At 37.3% G+C, this 16382-nt stretch overlaps 1 protein-coding gene and 1 pseudogene across 1 annotated transcript in view; both read right to left on the bottom strand.

Moving 5' to 3' along the window:
- Positions 1 to 16382, bottom strand: part of BAZ2B (bromodomain adjacent to zinc finger domain 2B) — a 404062-nt gene that overhangs the window by 262628 nt on the left and 125052 nt on the right. The window lies entirely within an intron of this gene.
- Positions 858 to 2972, bottom strand: LOC103659491 (annotated as a pseudogene).

Below are 16382 nucleotides of genomic sequence, written 5' to 3'. Positions count from 1 at the left end.
TGTGCGGATTGAGACTGGCACCACCCCCAGGGCTGAATGTTAGACAACTGTGCATCACTTATGATACCCAAGCTATCCTGTAGGAAGTGAATTCCACACTGTAGAAGAATTCATAGTGATATCCTTATTCATTTGGTCAGCATATTGTCCAGAATCACAATATACAGGCCAATGGCAAAGTGAGTATTATTAACTATTTTAAACTAAATTTCACAAGAGGGGCTTAAAAACATTTCTAGCAAAAAAAAAAAAAAAAAATCATGATTGAATATGCTATGGTGCAAATGTGTGTGTACCCCCCAAATTTATGTTGAAATTCTAAACTCCCAATGTGTTAACATTAGAAGACAGGGCCTTTAGGAGGTGATTAGGTCATGAGGGTAGAGCTCTCATGAATGGGATTGGGGCCTCTTAGCTCCCTTGCTCCCTCCAACATGTTATGACATGGTAAGATGGCTACAGTCTACGAACCACAAAGCTGGCTCTCACCAGACTTGGATTCTGCCAGCATCTTGATCTTAGATTTCCCAGGCCTCAAAACTGGGAGACATAAATTTCTATTGTCTATAAACCACCCAGTCTATGGTATTCTGTTACAGCAACCCAAACAGACCAAGATAGAGTATAATACTAGTAACAGAATCACAAGAAATGACACAAAAATGTCAAAGCTGATGTTTTTGCTCCTAGTTATCAGCCACATTATGGATTGGGGGGGGGATCTCTGCCAAAAATAATAAAGAATTTAAAAATAAATTACTTGTAATATGGATATCTTATTATTATTAACAACTATCATCCTAAGTGTCCAGTACACTTTGAGAAACTGGCTCATAACTTAGAGCCTTCATTTTTCTTTTCTTTCTTTCTTTCTTTCTTTCTTTCTTTCTTTTTTTTTTTTTTTTTTTGAGGAAGGTGATAAACCAATTTTATTGTCCAGCATTATGTTATACAAAAATCTAGGAAAAACAGATCTGTAGAGAATAAATGAATAGTAAATAAGAGGCCAACGGAAACAATATAACTTTGAGTTATTTTCCATATTACAACGAAAACCATCCCGAAGTATGTGTGTGTTTGGCTTCAAAGTAGATGTGTTCCCTGGCCAAACCAAAACCTGCCATACATTTAAGATGTTCAATGTCTTGTATGCTCTACTGGCTCTTGACAAAACCTTCTGAGATCTTCAAGAAAAGTAATGTTTTCCTGATGCTCCAGGGCTGTGCTGAGCTCCCCTAACTAATCCTCAAAAGTGTTATCCACCCCTCAGCCTGCCAGGAAATCCATCAGGGGGTCACATAAAGCCCAAGCCAAGGGACTGGTGTTGACTGTCCTTCCCCTCAGGCTCGCCAATGGACTGAAAGCTCATTTCCCTGGAGAAAACATCACTTTTGTCTTCCTCTTCTTGCCCAACCTCATCTTCTGGATAGTGACAGTCCAGCAATAGGGCCTTCTTGCTACCATTCTTTATAACTTCAACCATGAAATTGGGAGTGGACGTCAATTCAGGCTCCTGTTCTTCAACCCTCTGAACTTGGGAGGGCTCCTCTTCCTGATCAAATGTTGGCAGGATGCTATTGTTAACGTTGAAAGTGACAATGAATGATCTTTTCTCTAGCAACTTTCCCCACTACTTTGGCTTCTGTCCCATTCACTTCCAGCTCCCAACATCCAGACATCTTGGGGAGGGACTTACATTTCGCCTCTTCTCTTCCTCCTTAATTTCATCACTCAGGAATTCAACAAAAGCTCTGTCTCCCTGCGCAGCATGCTGCATCTGCAGCCCCAGGGTGCTCCAGAGCACAGGAGGCTCAGCTCATCCACCCCATTTGCAGGCAGAGCAGCCCCAAGTGCCCCACAAAAGGCCCACTCAGGCTGCAGCAGAGGCTAAGGCAGCAGAGTTGGGACTGGCTGCAGAGCCCCCCAACAGGGAAGCCCAGTGCAGGGGCACTGGGCACAACAGAGACAGCACTTGGGCTGCAGGCATGTGTGGGTATGATGGCCGACCCAGGTGGAAGATCCCAGCTGGTGCCCCACTGAAAGTCCTCTATTTCAAACTTTTTCATTATTATTATATTTGTTATGGTGATCTGTGATCAGTGATCTTTGATGGAACTACTGTAATTGTTTTGGGGTGCCATGAACCATGCCCATATAAGAAGATGAACTTAATAAATGTTGGGTGTGTTCTGGTTGCTCCACTGAAGGATTGCTCCACTGAAGGATTTCTCTCCCTCCCTATTCCCCATGACAGAACTATATAGAAATTAAGCCAATTAATAACCCTACAATGGCCTCTAAGTGTTCAAAGGAAAGGAAGAGTCACATGTCTTTTACTTTAAGTCAAAAGTTAGAAATGATTAAGCTTAGTGAGGAAGGCATGTTGAAACAGGCCAAAAGTTACGGCTCTTGTGCCAAACAGTTAGCCAAGTCGCGAATGCAAACAAAAAGTTCTTGAAGGAAATTAAAAATGCTACTCCAATGAACACATGAATGATAATTAAGTGAAACAGCTTTAGTGATAATACGGAGAATGTTTTAGTGGTCTGGATAGAAGATCACACCAGTCATAAAATTCCTTTAAGCCAAAGCCTAACCCAGAGCAAGGCACTAACCCCTTCAATTCTAAGAAGGCTGCAGGAAGAAAGGAAACTGCCAAAGTTTGGTGATAGCAAAAGTGTTTCATGAGGCTTAAGGAAAGAAGCCATCTCAGTAACATAAAAGTGCAAGGTGAAGCATCAAGTGCTGATACAGAAACTGCAACATGTTATCCAGAAGATCTAGCTAGGATAATTAAAGAAGGTGGCTACACTAAACAATAGATTGTCAATGTAGACAAAACAGCCTTCTACTGGAAGATGTCACTTAGGGCTTTCATAGCTAGAGAAGAGAAGTCAGTGTCTGGTTTCAAACCTTCCAAGGACAGGCTGACTCTTGTTAGGGATAAATGCAGCTGGTGACTTGAAGTTGAAGCCAACGCTTATTTGCCATTCCAAAAATCCTAGGCCCTTAAGAACTGTGTTCTTTTTTTTTTTTTTTAAAGATTTTATTTATTTATGTGACAGAGAGACAGCCAGCGAGAGGGAGCACAGCAGGGGAGTGGGAGAGGAAGAAGCAGGCTCCCAGCGGAGGAGCCCGATGTGGGACTCGATCCCGGAACGCCAGGATCACACCCCGAGCTGAAGGCAGACGCTTAACGACTGCGCTACCCAGGCACCCCAAGAACTGTGTTCTATAAATGAAACAACAAAACCTGGATGACAGCACATCTATTTATGACATAGTTTACTGAATATTTTAAGCCCACCGTTGAGACCTATGGCTTAGAAAGAAAAGATTCCTTTCAAAATATTACAGCTCGCTGACAATGAACCTGGTCACTCAAGAGCTCTGATGGAGATATCCAATGAAATAAACGTTGTTCTCATGTCTGGTAATACAACAACCATTTGTAGCCCATGGATTGAGGAGTAATTCTGATTTTCCAGTCTTATTATATAAGAAATATATTGGTAAAGTTATCACTGCCAGATAGTGATTCCTCTGATGGATCTGGTCAAAGTAAACAGAAAACCTCTGGACATGATTCACCATTCTAGATCCCATTAAGAACATCTGTGATTCATGGGAAGAGGTAAAAATATTGACATTAACAGGAGTTTGGAAGAAGCTGTTTCCAACCCTCATGAATGAACTTTGAAACGTTCAAGGCTTCAGTGGACGAAGTAACTGCAGATGTGGTGGAAATGGCAAGAGAACTACAATTAGAAGTGGAATCTTGAATATGTTACTGAGTTGCTACAATCTCATGATAAAACATTAATGGATGAGGAGTTACTTCTTACAGCTGTGCAAAGAAAGTGGTTTCTTAAGATGGAATGTACTTCTAGTGAAGATGTGTGAAGACTACTGAAATAACAACAACGGACTCAGAATATTACATAACCTTAGTTGATAAAGCAGTGATAGGGCTTGAGAGGATTGACTCCAGCTTTGAAATCAGGTCTACTGGGGGAAATATTATGTAACCATAAAAAGTGATGAGATGATGCCATTTGAGACAACATGGATAGACCAAAAGTGTTATGCTAAGTGAAATAAGTCAGACTGTGAAAGACAGATGCCATATGATTTCACTCATAAGTGGAATCTAAAAACAAAAACACATGAATAAACAAAGAACAGAACCAAACCTATAAATACAGAGAACAAACTGATGGTTGCCATAGAGGAGGGGGGAGGGGGTTTGAGCAAATCCAGTGAAGGGGAGTGGGAGATACAGACTTCCAGTTATGGAATGAATAAGTCACAGGAATAAAAGGCACAACATAAGGAACACAGTCAATGATACTGTAATGGTATAACATATAAACCTGTCAAACACTAAGTTGTATACCTGAAACTATTGTAATACTGCATGTCAACTGTAGTCAAATAAAATTAAAAAAGATATGTACATGGTTTTTAGACATAATGGTATCATTGCACACTAAACAGACTATGGTATAGTGTAAACATAACTTTTATATACAATGGGAAACCAAAAAATTCATTTGGTTCACTTTATTGCAATATTCACTTTATTGCTGTGGTCCTGAGCAGAATCCACAATATCTTTGAGGTATGCCTGTAGTCTTAATATAGGAATTGAAAATTTTAAAGGAAGCAACCAGAGGAAAGCAGCTTAAACTCAGGTTTCCAAAGCAAAAAATTCTTTAAAATGTGCTATTTCTTAATTGTAAAAAAGGAAAAAAAAAAACACTGAAGGAAGCAAACTTCTAGTGATCTCGAATAGTTCATCTTTTCACAATGTGAACTTTATCAGATTTACCTATATTTCAAAAAGAAAATTAAAAATGCAAAGGGGAGGGGTGCCTAGCTGGCTCAGTTGGTAGAGCATGTGACTCTTGATCTCAGGGTTGTGAGTTCAAGCCCCACATCAGGCATAAAAATTACTTAATAAAAAAAAGTTTTTATATTAGTCTAATATTTTTTTAAATGCAAAGAGGTACCTTTTAAAAGTTTCCAATTAGCTTTAAAAAATAACATTTTACATTTTAAAACTTTATTTTAAAACATTTATTTCTTGATAAACAAGTAATAGTCTGATTATATATAATAATATTTTTAATACTTTCTCAGAATTTAAGATCTATATCTATTTTTCCGGGTTCACTTAAATAGTATGTGTGGAAACATACTGACCACAGCAGATTTACATCACATAATATCACATCTCATTCCCTAGAAAACGTGTTATTTTAATACCTATGAAAGAAAAGCATATTATAAATATCTAAAGGTATAACATCACAGCATGGATAGTAGTCTAACCATTCACAAGTCTAACTATTCACAAAAATGAAAAGCTCTTTTCCAAGCTGTTAGAAAGGTTCTTTCCTAATAGCTTTCTAGGCAAAAGAACAAGTCTGAAGCAAATGAGAGTTAAGTGTCAAGTTTTTTTCTCCTACTCAACAGGCCTTACACTGCTTATTTTTAAAATAGGAGCTGTAAATGAAACACAACAACTACAGGTAAAGAGTTAGAATCCTCGTTAATTTCAGTTGCTGGTTGTCTTGCCAATTTCCCTAGTCCACTTCTGTTTCTATGGTAACAAAGGTAGAATTAGGAAGCAGAAGCAAATATTTTAAGATAACAGTTAGATAGGGATAGTCAACTATTGAATAGCAAAATATGAAAAGGAAGAAGAGAATCACAATTCGTATAATTTTAAAGATACTCAAAGGGAGGAGTCTTCTAGTCCGGTATTTTTTCCTTGTTTTCATGGAAAAGTATTTATATTTTCATTATAACTTCTAAAAATTTTGATTCCCATTTTAGGTGGCCAAAAAACAAAACTAAACAGAACTCTAAAATCACCAAGTATCCAGATTTACCTTCCATCACAAAATTCACAGTACTAGAATTAAGGCTTTAAAATATGATACCATATTTGGTGATCCTAATTGGGACTCCATTTTAGACTTTGATTTTCTTTGAAACAGTGGATTCTAATGTGACTTTTATTTTCAAGCAAAGCAGCTACCTTTAAGAATGAAAATCAACCTTCTATTAATACTGGTATTAAACTTTCATATACATACATATACTTTACACCAATGAAATACATATGTGTCTGGAATACAAATTTCTTCAGCAGAGTTTCTAAATATTTCTGGGGGTCATCTTAAGTTTGTGAGTAACCCAAATTATGACTCTGTTAGAGCCTTTGAACTGTTTATTATTTTCCAAGTTGCTTTATGTTCAAAATATTCTTCTTCCTGTCTCAAAACATTGTCACTTCAAAGAGTCTATGTTTCCGTCTCCCTCTGCGTCTGTCTCTGTCCCTCTATCTCATTACTCTGGGGTAAGCAAGCTGCCACGTCAGAACGGGCACTATGGCAATGACCATGTGACAAAGAACCGAGACCTCCTAACAACAGCCAATAAGGAACTGTCAATAATAATGTGAGCGTGGCATCAGATCCTTCAGGCCCTGTTGAGCTTTGAGATGACTCCTGTCCCAAATGGAAGCTTGATAGCCATCTCAAGTGAGACTCTGAGTTAAAACCACCTAAACCAATCCCAGTTTCCAAACCCATAGAAACTAAAATACAAAGATTAGTGGAAAAAGCAGGTTAGAAAATGATACATACAGTATAATGCTATATAAGGTTTCAAAACATGCTAAATAATGCTGATAAACTTGAGTATTTTGCTAAATTAGATAATCAATAAGGTATCTTATTCACCTTTTTATTTCCTCCTACCCTAACTCGAAGAGTTCCTTGCCTAGAACAAATACTTAATAAGTAAATGACAAAGTAAAGCAATAAGATGTAATGCAGTTTGGCCAAAACTCATACCTAATGCGCTTGCTCTTCCTGCTAAGGGAAACAAAAACTTAAGCCCCTACCTCTATGTGACAACTAAAATAAAAAAAGAATATAAATGTTCATTTACAAAATACATGATGTGCTAACCTGTAAGCATCAGAAAACAAAGAGTATGTCCAAAACCTACATTTCAACCACTATTTTCCACAATGAACATACAAACTTTGGCCAAATTTTTGTATCTTTATCTACAGGCAATCTGGAATGTACCTCTGTTTAGCTCTATGCATCTAAATATTAATCCTCTTTAAAGAATGTTCCTGAGGGGCGCCTGGGTGGCTCAGTCGGTTGAGCACCTGACTCTTGATTTCAGCTCGGGTCGTGATCTCAGCGTCATGAGATCCAGCCTGGAGTGGGACTCCAAGCTCAGCAGAAGTATGCTTCTCTCCCTCTCTCTCCCTCTACCTCTGCCCCTCCCCCCAACACTCACGTGCTGTCTAATATAAAAAAATAAATCTTCAAAAAAATACAATAAAATGAAAACTAAATAAATGAAAGTCCTAGCTGAGACTCCTTACTAAAAGTTAAAACGTTTATTTTGTAGCCATAGTAGTTGGGCAATAGTGTATAGGCTTTACTAAGACATGCAAAAGCAAACTCAAGGAGGCTGGTTAACGTTCGTGCTTGCTCCTATGAAAATAAGTAGCCATAACCTCATAGTAAGACCAGCCTTTTGGGGGGGCGGGGATCAAGAAAAATCTTTAAAATTATTACGATCGTATCCCTCCAAAAATCTCAGCAAAAGCATTCCTTCTAAACAATTCAAATACAAATATAATTCCCCAGTAAACAGAAACATATGGTTATCTGTAACAATTAAGAATATACAAATTAGGGGTGCCTGAGTGGCTCAATTGGTTAAACATCTGCCTTTGGTTCAGGTCATGATCCTGGGGTCTTGGGATCAAGCCCCAATTCAGGATCCCTGCTCAGTGGGGAGCCTGCTTCTCCCTCTGCCTTTCCCCTCACTCATACTCTCTTATTCTAGAGAATAAGATCTTAAATATATATATACATATACATATTAAAATAAAATTATTCCCATTAAGAGTATAATAAAAAAAAATTCTCAAAGTCCACAGGAAGGAGTATAAGGTAGTACAACTTCTCCTGAGGAGCATTTCATGAATATGTAAAAGAGCCTTAAAATTTGAATAAAACAGCAATCATTCACATAATCCCTTCCAAAAATCCACCCAAAAGGACCGAAACGAGTATAAGGAATGCCATCATCAAAAAAGTCAGGGAAAATACCAACACTATAACAAGAATCTGACTCTATACACATATGTCCCAAGGGTATAAGGCGCAGATTTTAAGAAATAAGAATATTCTGAAATGTCCCAACCCACCACTTGTAGAATTGAAGTTTAGGAACATGAAAGGCCTATAAGAGAAGTGGGGAATCACAGAGCTTGGCACTCATGTTCACACTGCAGAAAGACATCAAGGGGCCTTTTGGCCTCATTGTTTTAATTTTCCTCATCCTATCATTAGCGCTGAAAAGGAGCCAGCTTTATAAGTGATGATCAAATCTGACTAAGCAGACACAAGTACTGACTCACCATACAAAACTCATAATCCACAGTATTACAGGGTAGCAATTCCCCGCTGCTGATATCCCCCATCCACAGGTATGCCAGCTCTCCCTGAAGCAGGGGAACTGCTAAAGTCAAAGGCTGACCCTCAAACATAGGATTACACGTACACCAACAACACAGAGCTCAAGAGATTCAGCAAAAAAGTTCTGGGAGAAAACAAACTGTATTTCCTATTGCCCAGTTCATCTTGTTGCTTATCCCAAATATTGAAAACCATCAACATCTAAACCTCTGTCTACCACAAATTATAAAATGAAAAACACTTTAAAAACACTAAGGTAGGGGTGCCTGGGTGGCTCAGTCTGTTAAGCAGTTTCTATTAAAGAGTTTCTATTAAAGTATTAAGAGAAATGGATGAATACTTGATTAACATGATTTTCAAAAACACATCGAACAAACCAAAAGTGAGTATCACAGACAATGATGAAGTATTTGAAGCATTTCAAAATTCAGAAAAAAATAAGGGCATGCTCAGTGTTAATACTAGTCAACTTTATTCTTTACACCAAAGAATAAAGTTATATTAGAAGTGTAGCAGCAAAATTATTTCTATTTGCATAAGATATGATTACAAAAATGGAAAATCCTAGAGAATCAACTGAAAAATTATTAGAAAAAATAAGAAAGTTGAGTAATTCAATCAATGGCCAGTAGGAATTACTCCACAATGTTTTGGGGAAAACTGAATAGTCTTGTGGGGGAAAAAATAAAGCAGGAGTTCATACTTCACCTCTTTCACTTAAGTATATTCCATCTATGATAAAAATTCAAGTGTAAAGCAAAACAAATCTCAGAGCCAAACACAAAAAGAATGCAACACTGGTCTTCTAAATACTTATATTTCTTCCTATATTGAAAATAACAATATGGGGGGGGGGGGTTCCACAATAAATATCAGAAAAGGAAAGAAAGAAGGGAAAAAGAGAAGAAAGGAAAAAGAAAAAAGACAACTTAGTAATGTGCTGGAGGTTGTTCATAGAAGTTCACAAGAGTCAATCGTTAAAATTTTCAGGAATTTTGCAACCCAGTTGTTAAACATAGTCATTATTAAACATTAAATTATATAGGGGCAACTGGGTGGCTCAGTCAGTTAAGCATCCGACTCTTGGTGTCAGCTCAGGTCATGATCTCAGGGTTGTGGGGAGTCTGCTTGGGATTCTCTCTCTCTCTCTCTCTCCTTCAGGCTCTCTCCTACTCACACTCACTCTCTCTCTTTAAAATAAATACATAGGGGCACCTGGGTGGCTCAGTCGGTTAAGCATCTGCCTTCAGCTCACGTCACAATCCCAGGGTCCTGGGATCAAGCCCCACGTTGGGCTCCCTGCTCAGTGGGGAGCCTGCTTCTCCCTCTCCCTCTGCAGCTCCCCCTGCTTGTGCTCTCTTGCTCTCTGTCAAATAAATGAATAAAATCTTAAAAATAAAATAAAATACATAAATCCTTTAAAAAATTAAATTATATAAACTTATCAATAAATTACATTGAAAGTAAGGCAATAAACACTCAAAACTTATCACTTCCTAATTATTTTACCACATCTTATTATTCTCTATGCTGTTGACGTTATTTACATCTATTGTATCAGCTTGGTACAGATACTGTATAATAATTGTGTGTCTGCACATCCCAACTCTGTTTAGTGGTATTAAATTGCTGGAATGAAATAGCCTGCGTCAGGAGTATTTACACCAGGGAAAAGAGCACACACTATAAATCAAGACTCCTTCTGCCAAACACACAAACCAGTTGTTAATATTTACCAGAATACTACTGCATAAATGTAAACTATTCATTATGCTTTGACCCAGCAATTCAATCTCCTGGAATGTTTCCTAATGAAATAAATTACAATATGCACAAAGGCGTAGTGATGTTTAATGCTAAATTATTTCATTATATATTATATGTTAATCTAAAACAGTTTAAATGCCCCAAACTTGGGTAGTTGAATTATTATATACTGTTTGAAAATATTTAATGACACAAGAAAATGCCTCCTGATATAATCCATAAAAGAATAAAGTAAAAAAGAATGAAAAACTACAAATATAATATCTATTTTGTAAAAAGAAAAAAAAACACAAATACTTACATAGAAAAAGAGATCAGAAATTAAAACTTTGTTTTATGAAAAACCAGCAAAGAGGCATTTCTAGTTGAAGAATTTTTTTTAAAGATTTATTTATTTATTTGAGATAGAGAATGTGCATGAGCAGGGGGAGGGGCAGAGAGGGAGGGAGGGAGAGAACCTCAAGCAGACAACTCGCTGAGCACAGAGCCTGCCGGGCTCAATCTCATGACCTTGAGATCATAACCTGAGCCAAAATCAAGAGTTGGATGGAACGTTTAACTGACTAAGCCACCCAGGTGCCCCTCCACTTGAAGAATTTCTGATATTTGGAACTTTAACTCTGAAATTTCTTTCCACCAAAGCTCCAATCTCACTGCTATACACACCCATGTCTTCTCATTCCCTCTAATTACAGAGGTAGCCCTCCTTCTAGTTAATGTCAATCAGTCTAACATGTGTTTAGAACCCATGTCTTCCCACTTCTCAAAGAATTTCTGAATTATACTCCCTGCCCCTATATCTTCCTTCTCATCATCAAGAAAGTCATCTTCAAGCCCACACTTGCTTCCTAGAAACGTGCCAATTTCTTTTCACTCCCCTTAAAAAACAACAACAACTATCTAAACTCCCATGTTCCTATTTCTTTAGCTTTAGTCCAAACCACTCCACTAAAAGTATTATTGCCAAGATCACCAATGTCCTTTTTTGCCTAATTCAACAGGATTTTTTAATTTGTTCTTACTTGATATCACAAGACCATTTCACTCTATGCCAGCTCCCCTCATTTTCTTTTTAGAGAGGAGGTTTATGAAACTAACTTGCTGTTGTTTCATTTATGAAGACTTTCATTTCATTAAATAAACTTCAATATAAATGAAATAAAAATGCAAGTAATAGAATTTTGGGCATTTGAGATTTTTATCTTAATATTTTCTGTAATTTTCAAAACTTTTGAGAATATTTTTTAGCCAAAAATACACCTTAGGGGCGCCTGGGTGGCACAGCGGTTAAGCGTCTGCCTTCGGCTCAGGGCGTGATCCTGGCGTTACGGGATCGAGCCCCACATCAGGCTCCTCCGCTATGAGCCTGCTTCTTCCTCTCCCACTCCCCCTGCTTGTGTTCCCTCTCTCGCTGACTGTCTCTATCTCTGTTGAATAAATAAATAAAATCTTTAAAAAAAAAAATACACCTTAAATTTTAAAACAAGTCTTGCTGTACATCTAAAACTAACATAATGTTATATGTCATTTGTACTTCAATTTTTTTAAATGTTAGAAAACAAACAACAGGGGCGCCTGGGTGGCACAGCGGTTAAGCGTCTGCCTTCGGCTCAGGGCATGATCCCGGCGTTAGGGGGTCGAGCCCCACATCAGGCTCCTCTGCTATGAGCCTGCGTCTTCCTCTCCCACTCCCCCTGATTGTGTTCCCTCTCTCGCTGGCTGTCTCTCTGTCAAATAAATAAAAATAAAATCTTAAAAAAAAAAAGAAAACAAACAACAAAATGAATATAAAGAAAAAATCGAAGGACAATGAACATGATTAAACTGTAAGAAGGAATAACTGGCAAGTTGTAGAGTTGCATGTAAAATTCACTTTTATCATAAACAAACATGGCACAAATATAAGATAATGTGAGAATTTATTTTTTAAAGGTTCACGTTGTATTCTCAAATAGTCAAAATCCAGGCATCTAATAAGTATAATAGAATTATTTACCAGGATGATAACCCTACCTTATCAAGGAAAACTTATTTTTAATATGCTCTAAAGTATTATCTAATAAAATTAGTATTTTTATAAAGAATCCTATTACGAGAGGCAGAAACAAAACAAAAATTTGACAATGCCTGGGGCACCTGGCTGGCTCAGTTGGTTAAGCATCTGCCTTTACCTCAGGTCGAGCCCCACTCAGCAGGGAGCCTGCTTCTCCCTCTCCCTCTGTGCTCTCTCTCTCCCTATCAAATAAATAAATAAATAAATAAATCTTTTTAAAAAAATTGTCAATGCCTTAAAAAGTTGACCTTTAGTTATTTAGTTCAACATTCCTTATAAAAGAGATTTTTTAGATTACACAGCAGAAATGTGGTACAGATACTAAGTGTTGATGGGAAGTTGGGCCTTAATATGGGCATTAAAGGACAGTTTTACCAGCAAAAACAATGGGAAAGGGGATGCCTGGCTGGCTCTATCAGCAGAGCATGGAACTTGATCTTGGGGTCGGGAGTTCAAGTACCACTTGGGGCACAGAGTTTACTTTTAAAAAAAGGAATGGGAAGAATTATATGTCAAAAAACAAAATATATGAGAAATGCCTATAAAAACTCTGGGGAGGAGGACATTGGCTTTTTTTTAAATCTCATTCATTTACTTTAGAGAGAAAGAGAGAGTGTGTGAGCAGGTAGAGGAGCAGAGGGAAAAGGAGAGAATCCCAAGTAGACTCTATGCTGAGCGCAGAGCCTGAAGTTGGGGCTCAATCCCATGACTCCAAAATCATGACTTGAGCCAAAACCAAGAGTCAGTTGCTCAACCCACTGAGCCACCTAGGTGTTCCAGGAAGAGGACATTTTTTAAGCTCAGAAATGGAAAGAACGTTTAAGAACATCTGAAGAAATGACAAGTTAGTATTTCACATTTCTGTAAATAAAAAACTATTAAGAAGTTAAAGAATTATAATAAATATAATAAAAGCATAATATCATTAATACTTAGAAGAATTTATAAATATCTTATAATAAATATACTAAGACCTCTGTGCAATAACAGGCAATGTCAAAGACAAATCACAAAAAGAAACAGGTTAACTGAAAGATACTCATTCTAATTAGTCACAGAAATGCAGATTAAATAAGGTACAATTTTTTTGCAATGGAATCAGCAATGGCTAAAAATGATGAATATAACCCAATCCAATGAAGGTGTAGTGAAATAGGTATGGTCATCTATTACTAGTGAAATACTATAAACTCATACAATCCTTTCAAAAGCCAAGTTCACAATACATACATTAAGAGCCTTAAAGTATTCCCAGCTTTTAACCCAGTAATTACATTTTTGGGAATTTATCCTATGAAATGATGTCAAACAGCAACAAATAAAAGCACTATGCATTAAAATGTGCATTGAAGCATTATCTATAAAGGTCGGAAGTAAGGAATCAATCTAACTGTACGCATAACCATGTGCTCCACAATTAGCATTCCATTTTAGCACAAGGGAAGAATCAGATAACCCTGTAAGAAGGTACAGGGTTGGGAAAATTTCAAAAAAAAAATAACTCTTCAGAAGTCTTAGGAAATAAGCAGATTTTACTAAGCAGAAAGAGAGGGAATAAGAAGAGCACACAGGGAACATCACGTGTAAAATCATGGATTCACGAACGTCTATCCTCAGGGAGCCATAAAAAGTACGATATGTTTATAATATGTTTAGAACATGCTGCCTCCTATCTCCCAGTAATTTTCAGAAAGTGATGTTTACCAGTGGTTTAAACACATACAGAGCACTAAATACAAACAAAAATGAAAAATATGAGGCTAACTGGACGTGAGTATTCATCCTCATACAATGTGATACACCAGGAGTAAAGTAGAAGGGTTTTAAAAAGCAGATGAGAGTTTATCTTAAGCTAAACTCATGAGACTGTTATAATGTACTAGAAATAATATCTAACCACTGGCAAGTGGTAAACCACAGCCAGTCTCTCTTGTTCTTATTTATTTATTTGAGAGAGAGAGCGAGCACACAAGCAACAAGAGGGGCAGAGGGACAAGCAGACTCCCCACTGAAAGGGTAGCCCAATGCAGGGCTCAGTGCTGTACCCTGAGATCATGACCTAGGCCAAAGTCAGATGCTTAACTGACTGAGCCGCCCAGGTGCCCTCAGTCTCTCTTGCTCTTACTTCTAATATCTGGAAAGGAGGAAATAAGTGTTCAGCTACATCAAATTATTGTTATAGTCATAAGAAATAGATTTGCATGCAAGGTATTACAATCTCCAACCTCCCCAAACTAGCTCAACCCCATTCCTTTAAATTATCATGTACCTCATATTTATCCTCCTACCCATTCTATTGCTATTAGTCTAGTCATTACCACCTGACACCGTAATTTCTGCAATAAGTCACTGGTCTTTCTTTTAATAGTCTCTACATTCTATACATTGAACAGATTTCTTCCATATCTATCTTTCTTAATTTTTAATCATATCACATCTCTGCTTAAAAATCTACTGGCTAACCCAAACCCCTTTGTAACTTTACTACTACAAACAAATTTAGTTAGGTAGGTTTCCCTCCATCCTCTCCTTTGTTCAGGTTGCTGTTCTAAAATATCTACTACCAGAAATTAATTAATTCAAAGATCTACTACTTCCTTCAAAACCCAACTGAAGTTCCACCATCTCCTTGTTTTAATTTCAAACCAATTTTTTCTTTTCTTTACATTCTGGGGTATCAATAGCAATACTTAAGCATATAAACTACCCTGAACCACACTACCTTCATATACAACAGACACTCATCTTTTTTCTTTTCTTTTCTTTTTTTTAATTAGGCTCTGGGGCACCTGGGTGGCTCAGTCGGTTAAGCATCTGCCTTCAGCTCAGGTCCTGAGCCTGGGCTCATGGGATAGAGCCCTGCATGGGCTCATGCTGAGCAGAAGCATGCCTGCTTCTCTCTCTCCCTCTTCCCAACCCCCCACTCATGTTCTTTCTCTCTCTCTCTCTCCCCCTCAAATAAATAAAATTTAAAAAATAATAAAGTAGCCTCCATGCCTACTCACATTCTTGAAATCACGACCCTGAGATCAAGACATGAGCTGAAATCAAAGTTGGATGCTTAACCAACTGAACCACTCAGGTGCCCCTAGAAGAGACTCATCTTACTGGGGGATAGGTCCTAGTCAGGAGGATATATCAATATATAGTAAATATTATCTTTGACATGAACCATACTGGAGACAGATGCATGATCTCTCAATAAGTCCAATACAGCCAGTTTGCCAGCATTAAAGTAGATGTCGTTTACATAGCTAAGTTCCAGATGCTCATTGCTCGCCTGCATTTAGGAGCTATGATATACAAAAAAAATATTTATATTAAGACATAAGAGCCACAGTGAGTGTAAGATGCCACACTATAAGAACTACCCAGAGAGCCCCTGACTCCTGTATCCTGCCTACAGATAACTTCACTAAATGAATGATGGTTACTGAAATTATTTTTCCTTTCCCACCCTCAATTTCCCACCCCCATAAATAATTTCATTTCAATGGGTTAAAATCACAAAAGATGAGATTGTACATCCTTTCTAAGTAAATTATGAGCTCCTTAAGCATATTATGAACTATGCATTTTATGTCTGAGCACTTTGAATTGTTTCTAGTTACTAAGTATTAGATTCTTGTTCTCAATTTAATGACCAAATTATTTAACTAATCACTATTGCTTAATATGTGACTATTAGCACATCATAATAGTATGAAACATGAAAAAATAAGTGATTTTTACTTGTTTCCATGGGTAACTACAGGATTACTTTCAAGTCTTTGGTGAAGTCCCAAGATTAACAAATACAAAAATAGACATGCATTTTTACCCAGGTAGATATAATTAATTTAGCTGGTATCTCTGAACTTAAGCTGAAACATATCAAATGCTACCTACTAAGAATAAAATATTTGCAATAAATTGCAAAAAAAGAGACCTATTTCACAAAAAGTGTCTCACAGTAAAGCAAAAAAGGTCAAATCAAAATATTATGTAATAGAATACTTCATTAAAAACAACAGTTCTGGTCACATTCTATCTAACTCCACCTC

Source organism: Ursus maritimus, unplaced genomic scaffold (genome assembly GCF_017311325.1).
Source record: "Ursus maritimus isolate PB19 unplaced genomic scaffold, ASM1731132v1 scaffold_1, whole genome shotgun sequence".
Lineage (NCBI taxonomy): Eukaryota > Metazoa > Chordata > Mammalia > Carnivora > Ursidae > Ursus > Ursus maritimus.
Note: the sequence above shows the minus strand (reverse complement) of the source record. Positions and strands in the feature narration are given on the sequence as shown.